Source organism: Lonchura striata, chromosome 5 (genome assembly GCF_046129695.1).
Source record: "Lonchura striata isolate bLonStr1 chromosome 5, bLonStr1.mat, whole genome shotgun sequence".
Lineage (NCBI taxonomy): Eukaryota > Metazoa > Chordata > Aves > Passeriformes > Estrildidae > Lonchura > Lonchura striata.
This window is the reverse complement of record NC_134607.1, coordinates 20,400,859-20,409,353: the sequence shown is the minus strand read 5'-3', so window position 1 is coordinate 20,409,353 and position 8,495 is coordinate 20,400,859.

The window sequence follows — 8,495 nt, the reverse complement described above, 5'->3', positions numbered from 1 at the left end:
GGGTATTTCCTTACTTACAAGAAACATGATGGTGAAACTGAAGACCCATTGAGTTGAGAAGAGCTTCAGATCCACTTTCCCCAAGTAATAGCAGCAGCACTGAGAAACATGAAAGATAAGTTTACACATTTTTCAAGCAATCAATTTTCATTCAACATTTGTGTAATTTACCAAAAAGAATTTGACTTTCTGTTAACCCTAACCTGTCTTCCACGCAAAGGAGTAAAATACTTTAAAATCTTGATGGCTTGGTTACACCTCCTCCATCCTCAAATGAGCAGGAAGCTGAAATCCAGTGGATACATCTAGATACAACTGCAAACACTCTAGATAGATAGAGACTACTGCTGCAACAAATTTGTTTAAGGGCTCAGAAAGGTGTTTAGGGGCGTCACAGAAACACCAGTATGAGCATCACATATGCATGACTGATAATTGTCTTCTACAAAAGGACCAGATATAAAGTGCTGCTGCCTGATCATGCAGTGTGTTCAGTGACGTGGGGGGGAAAAAGACATCACAATTCTCTTACAGTTTTCCCAAGAAATACACATTAAAACTAAGTAGCTCCATAAACAGCAGAGACAATCACATCCAGTCTCCTATGGCTTTTGCCCTACGGCGGAACACCTGCATGGGCTCAGTGATGTCCACCTCAGAACACTCCTCTGAGTGGTCACCTATTTTCATGTCAATTGCAGAAAGTCAGTATTTTCAGGATCTTTGTCTATACCTTCCCAACAAATTGCCTGAACCTGAACAATCAGCTCAAAGTTTAACAGGACACAGCTAATGGGCACATAGGTTTGGCCACACAATTCCTTCACCATCACTGGTCCTGCAGCAGACAGACAGTGCAAATCTGTGCATTTTTCTTTAGGGGAAAAAAAAAAAATCTTCAAAAGGTTCAAAACCACCTCTTTTTCATGGCCAGTTTTCTGAAATTCACACATTGAAAAATGAACCCTCAGGCCAAACTTTTGGCACCAAGCATCAGCCCAAAGCAAATTTTTAGTGGCAGAGTTAAGAAGGAAGAAAGCATGCTCTGAAAGCAGTGATGAAAGACATGCTCCTTAAGGCCCTGTGTGGTTTTCTAATGTAAAAACAAACAAACAAAAAAACCTCCCAGCAACCCACACTGACCATAGGCTTGGCACATTTTGAAGTATCTATGAGCTGTTTTTAATATGCAGTTTACCTTGGAGGAAGCAGTTGTAAAAAAGAAACTGAGTCACGTCCTCACATGTTAGAAGAAGCAGCTGGGAGGCAAAATTCCTCTGGAGATGCCTTGACACCAAGGCATTGCCCTGGCCACAAAGAGAAGACATGAGGCTGGTTCAGAAATTTGCAGTGGTGTTAAGGATGAGAGAAAGGTAAATTTAACTTCTAAAGGCTCTCACTCCTCCTACAAGTTCAGTGTATCACACACAAGCCAAGCACCCTGTGTGCACAAACTAAGGGCTGCACTAAGATCGATAAGGCAAGAAACTTCCCGCACACCCATCCAAAGCTAGAATTAGTAGCACTTTCAGGGGACTTATGACAGAAAATGTGATGTATTCCTCTATACAGTGACTGGGATGAGTCAGCCCCTCTCTTGGCAGCTTATTGTAGTTGCCTCCTACTACAAATGGGAAGACACACTTTAGCTTCAACTTTACTTGTGTTTTACACAAACAGAGCATTTCACTTTATTACTGGAAATAACTGGTATGAAAATAGAGTCACCTAAGCAAGTTAATTAAATGAACGCTTGACATTAAGGGAAAGGAGCAATGTGTTCCCTGCATCTGCAAACTCTTGGTGTCTGCCATCACACATCCTGTGTACATCATCTCCTCTGAGGAAGACTGGGAGATGTATGGATGGGAACTTCTGTAAGTATTTCAGAAGATGTATTAAAAAAGGATTTTGTTATTCTTTCCCTAAATTAACAGAAAATTTACCCAGCTGAGAAAACAGGTTGATTGATGGGATTATCCAAATCTGAAATTACAGTGATTTTCCCCTTTTGGACATTTTTGCTGGTCTGAGTGCTTAAAATCCAAACTGTCTGTCAAGCTGGTATGCAAGTCTGTGGAAAGGATCTATAAAACCCATTACTTCTGGGTCCTAGGGAACAGCTCTTATTTGCTCAATAATATATACTTTTCAAAATCCTTTTTTTTTAATGTAAGTATCCACACAGAAACATTATGCGTCCATTATTTCTTTCTAAAAAAACATTTACTTACAAAGGGTTGGATCTCACTTTATGCAAGTATAAGAGCTAGACTTTGATGACTGATCCCTTCCAACTTAGGATATTCTGTGATTTTATAGAAAAAAATCTAGTGCTAATTAGCATCTTCTGAGTATTTTCTTTTGAACAGTGTCTCTTAGACATGGATGTTCTCAAAACTGCAAATGTCCTGAAAAAAATGTCAGTTCTTCATCAGTAGTTACCACTGTGAGATAATTTTTTTCCTAATCAAATCTACAATTGGAATTCAATTTAAATGGAACTTGCCCTGTTTAAGAGGGGTAAGTTGTACTGAAAATATGTGGTCAGGGTTTGTCAGTGCAACTACCTGGTTTATGCTTGATTCTCAATTCCACTGTTTACAAGTTCTAGTTCCCACGTTTTCAGGCTACCGTGTATTATGTCCAGTTTTACAGTCTTGGTAGAGCACTGTTGTTTTATAGCTGGCAACATGGGCTTGTAGGTTTCACTGACTTGTTCAAATATTATGGTACAGCATAGATGGTGCTTGTGAACACCTAGCCAGTAAGGGACAGAAAGTTATGACCCAATTTCCCAGTAAGCCTGCAAGGATGATTCTTCTTGAAAAATTCAGTAGTTCAAGCCCAGTCTAACAAAAACAAAAACAAAACAAAAAAACAAAACAAAACAAAACAAAAGCACTCTTGTGTCAACTGGGGGGTTGTTTGTTTTACACATCAATAAAAAAAATCAATACATCAAGATACTATTAATTTACATTAATAGAAAGTGGGGGGAAAAAATCAAGAACTTCTTAGTAAAAGGTACCATTATTCTACCTTACTACATGGCAAAGGGAGACATTGAGAAGTTCACTATATTGCTGGGAACATTTCACTCCTAACAAAAAAGGGTTAACTAATTTGATTTGGGTTACAGAAGCCAAATGGCAGTCATAACAAAACCCAGAGAACAACAAAAATAAAAAACCCCTACAATCTCCCATTTTTCTCTACTCTCTGGCTATATTGTGAAAGCACTTGGTCACACCAAGCGACCCCAACAGTGCAAGGTTCTATCTGGACACATCAAGAATGTTCATCTTTGCTGGCAGTCAGAAAGACAAGAAATAGCTGATGGATGAGAAAATAGAGAAGCCAAAGTACGAAGCAGTGAGATAGCATTACTATTTATAAAATGGATGTGCCTAACAAGAACAACAACAAAAAAAAAACAAACAGCTATATCAGGTCGAAGGAAAGAGCCACCTTTTTCAGGATTCTGTCTCTGACAGCAGCTGAAAAGAACATAGGAAACTCTTTTGGTATGTGCCCCCTCGAAATCTCCCACCATTCACCATTTGCAGGTCACAGTCTGCCTGAGGCAGATGTGGTTGCCAGGTGTTTAGCAACCCTTAACGCATTTCTCTTCTATGAACCTGTTCCACCAACCCTTGAACACATGTAAGACCCCGGCACTCTGTTCCACCTCCTAGCCACGTGGAATTGAATTGAAGATCCTGCTTTTGTGTGCTTTGAGCCTGGTCCCTGCCAACTTCAGCTGTTGGTGGTTTGTTCCTTGTATCAGGGTAAGCACTAAAGAATCAATTCCCAACCTCACACATTTCTGATTTTTTGTTCTTCATAGTAGAATGAACACCAAAGAATCAATATGCCATGTCCCCTACCCTCACCTTTACTTAGCAGCAGTGATAGCAAACTGATATTTTCTGGCAGTGGATCAATAGGTAGTTAAAACACTCGGAAAGAGATTTTCTGAGAAAGGATTTAGAAACCCATTCTAGAGACAAGGTTCTGCTAGTAATACCAAGTTTGTATGAGAAGCAGTGCAGGGACCTGCATGGAGGGAGCAGCCAAACTTCTTTGCCCATCATAGACTTACTGTAATCCACGCAGTGTGTCCCCTCTTGCATTCCTTGTTAGCAATGAGAAAATGTGGTAGAGAACTTTCTACATGCCCCTCTGTCCCTTTTCTGGCTGCCTGGCAGCCCCACACTCACCATGGGAGCTTTTCAGCACCAGCCCTACACTCTGACTCCTTCTATTAAAAAAAAAAAATCCATAAAATGGTAGAACATGTAGGTTTATAATGATCTGTGGAAGCCAAGTTAAAAAATGTGATTTAAATACCTCACTTTAAAACAAAAAAGAGTATTTGCCAAGACCAAGGGTTTTCTTTCATCTTAAGTCAAGATTTTAATTTATCTATCTGTTCCTGCTCTCATGAAAGTCACTAATAAAATTCTCACTACTGGGCCAAATCAGACATTAATTGAGACAAGAGCAATGATTTCTCCTTAATCATCTAGTCAGCAATTAAAAAGGAACCCACCAACCAGTCAGTAAGTGCCAAAGAAATGTGAAAATTCTGTTAGTGGATGTGCCAGCTTTACAGAAATTTCTGCACCCCCCTCCTCCCCAATCTCTGACAGAATAAATAGCAATTAATTTTGCAGTAATTCTTTCTGGATGTGATTATTGTCCATAGTAATGAAACTCCCCTTGTTTTTAAAAGCTTATGGGGCATATAATTCTTAGCTGATTCACAATGTAGAAATGGAGTTCAAGACTAAAACTTTCAAAGATAAGTTCATGGGGAAGAAATAAGTAGTAATTCAATAGTATTCTGTTTACATCAGTGTTATATCTGTTCCTAAAAAGTCTGGATTTTAGCACACAGACTTGAAGGATTCGCTACTGAGCTCAGCTATTACCTCTCCTTGCAAAGATTTCTCTTTCAGAGTTATTTTCAGATGCCCTTGAAAATAAAAAATGGCCAAATGCTTAAATTGGATACTAAGAAACACTTTGGAATCCTTTCTGTGCCCAAAAGGCTGAGATATATGATGTGTCAGATTCTACTATTAGAAGTTTCACAAAAATACAGGAGATAAGTAAGGGTGCTTCTTACCTCTGAGATCCCTCAAGCTTCATTTTACTATCTCTACAAACAGCCTCCCAAAGCTATATTTCAGAATAGAGGAGAAAAAGCATATTTCTCTCTTACTTTAATGTACTATGCAGACAGATTAATCTCTTTCCCTGTCTCTCACTTCATAAATTAATTTGCAAGATGTAGCTAAATCAGCTTTTCCAGTGACAGTATCACAAAATGAAAATATGAAAAACTGGCAAAATGCTAGAGAAAGGACCTTTATACTTCACTGTCTTGAAGATGTCAGTGCAGCACTGCATCTTCCCGAAACAAAGTGTGTGCATCACTTCAGGCACATGTGTAGCTCAAACACTCTTGCTCCACCTGAAAAGTCTAAATTAGTTCTCAAGTAGTGTAAGACAACTGCATTTAGATCCATGAGAGGAAACTGCCTCAGAACTGTGTATGAGAAAGGCATGTCTCTTGTTTGGAGTCTCACACTTTTACTTCAAGAGGCCCTTCTGCACACATAGCTCTTATTTGTGCAGTACTGTGGGAAGATGATATCCCTGCTTTATTATGTTTTATTTTATTGCACTTTTTCAGATGCCAATTCTTCCTCAGTTGTTGATACAAATTTCCATTACAGTTTTCCACACATAATAATTGTTTTTGCCCTATATTGGTAATGATGCCAACCAGCACAGACGCTGCCTTGTTTTTGCATGCAGTGTGCCTGAAGACTATAGAAGCAGCAGAGACATCCTCATGATGAAAAATGTCTTCATCAAAGCTGTATATTTATCCACCTCTGCTTAATTAATACCTTAGCTTTTGAAAATCTAAGGAAGCTAGAATTTGCCCGTCTTTTTACAGTAGCTATATATAATTCACACAGACTGTGACTTTCATAACTTGCATGTGACATTTTATTGAAATAATAGAATTCTGCTTCAGCAAATAACAGCCAGACTAAGAAAAAAATAAATGTACATCAAAACAGCATCTCTCTATATAAATATGAGTTTAATACAAGAGGATACTAACAATTTTGATTAATCAAAACTTCTGTCATACTAGGCATACAGTAAAGAGAAGTTCTTACCATTAGAAATATGGAAGCAGTGTGTGTTAGGTCATTAAAAAGAAAAAGGCACCCACAAATACCAACTATATATTGTGCTTTGGTGGCTTTTAACACACAGAATGTAGTTATTGACAGATAAGGTACTAGCAATTTCTAAGCATTCAAGGAAGGCTCTTGTATGCATAATTTCAAATATTTGTAAGAGCAGAATATTTGTACCCATGAAATAAAACCAACTGTAAGCAATCAATAGCAGTTATGTGATGTCCTCAGATATTCTCATAGGAGATATCCTTTCAGCACTTACATAAAGGTGACAAATGCCTCTCATTTATATTAATAAAAATTAAGCAATTCACCCTTGTTAAACACAGAATCAGCTTTTGGATCCATGAGTAGAGGCAAATGGTAGAGACAGACACAGAAATGGACAGTTTGGGAATTTCTGCATTAAATACTTTATCTAGTTTCATTTCTTCCAGGTTTAACAGCAAAATGGATGCAACACACCCAAACTATCTGTTCCTTAATATGTACCTGGAATTGCTACCAAAACACTGGTATTTTGTTTATTAGTATTTGCGTTGCATTTCGAAATTCATGACTTGGGGCCCCTAAAATGCACAGAGTTGTGTGAAAATAATGAACATAGCTTAAAATGATTGCTGTGGAGATTTAAGCCTTTGATTTCCAACAGTGAGCATTGAGGAGTCAAGGACTTGCTTTTCTCTTTCCTCCAGAATGAGAGGGGCCAGTCATTTTCCATGCAATCCCAAATCCCTCCCATTTCATAATAAGAAGCACATGTCACTTGGGGAAGGTCTGATGGGGAGCTGACAGCCTGGTAGCCCCTCACAGCAAACCTGCCCTAGAAGGCTGAAACATGGTGAAACCAGAGGTGCTGGCAGCACCAGTCCAGATGTGCAACAGCAAAAACAAGAAGAGATCTGGACTCAAACCTAACAATGACCAGAGCACTCTTTTTTGATTTAGTTTTCAAAGTACTGAACATTGCTCCATTTGGCAATGCTACAACGCAATGTAAATCAAATCTAACAGAACTTCTGAAATACTGCACAAGCTGTTCTGTTCAGGGGAGGGACAAAAAACTCTGGCAACTTCTCTTCTGTCACAGATTTCTTTCAAAGCTTTTAAGTTAGTTTAAACACTGATGAGAACATTTTCCATTGCATTATTATTTATGTTCTCACAGTAACAGATATGATACTGCTCTTTTTTGTGGGGGGGGGGGGGGGGGAGGGGGCTTTTTCCTTTTTGCTATTTCATAGAAGTGTGATTTGAGAGGGTGAAAAAAAACTAATTAGAAACCATTGGTCCCTTATAAGAAAAAAAATATGCACATTACTAGGTGCTGTTGACTCTGACAGCAGTACATGCTGTCTGCGTGCTTTATGCTTCAACTGAGAGATGCTTGCTGACCTAGGATCTTGTCAGGACTTACGTTTACAGAGTATTTAAAGATAATGACTGTATGTGACCCTTGAACTAAATGTTCTGGTTTTAAAATGTGAAAGAAAAACAAGGAAAAGCAATGTGTTACCATAAATGAATTTGAAAGAACTGGGAAACTATTTACTTATCCAGCCAACATTCATGTGCCTGATTAATCTTCAGGAGTCTGACGGGCTAAACACAAGTTTCTACGTTTGCAGGACTAGAGCTGGGCTGTCAAGTGCACAGGTAACATATGGCATTGCTGCAGGGGTACAAACCACCTGCCTGCATGGAAAATCACATGATGGAAAGAAAAAGGGTGGGGCAGATTCTTGGCTGCAAGGCAAATTCTGCACAAGTTCAGTCACATATGGCAGGCAGTTTATAGCCCAAAAGCTACCCACAGCCTGGTGAGATAGTTCACCTTGCTTGTACCTTGCTCAAGTGACCTTTATCCTAGGAAAATACAGAGAGAGCTTTGCCAACTGGAAGAATTATCTTGCTCACAGCAGCAGTCAGACCCTGCTGTCAGCCTCCTAGGGGCTGTGCTCCCTCACCCATGCTGTAAGGGCAGCACACCTCTGAAAAGACACTCCAAGAGCTACAAAGCTACAAAAGGCAATATGTGGCTTGCAATCTCTCCTATAATGATTCAACTCTGCTTTCCTCACACTCCTCACTGCCCCCTACTAAAGCAAGTCGCCAGCTCACCACACCGACAGCCCTGCCTCCAGCAGCAATGCTGGAGGGAACGCCTCAGTGCACATGCTGCAGAATTCCAGCTTTCTGGCAAGCCCTTCATTTGCAGCAGAAGGTCCAGTCATATGACAGGAAAGGGTTCCCAGTATTTGGCTT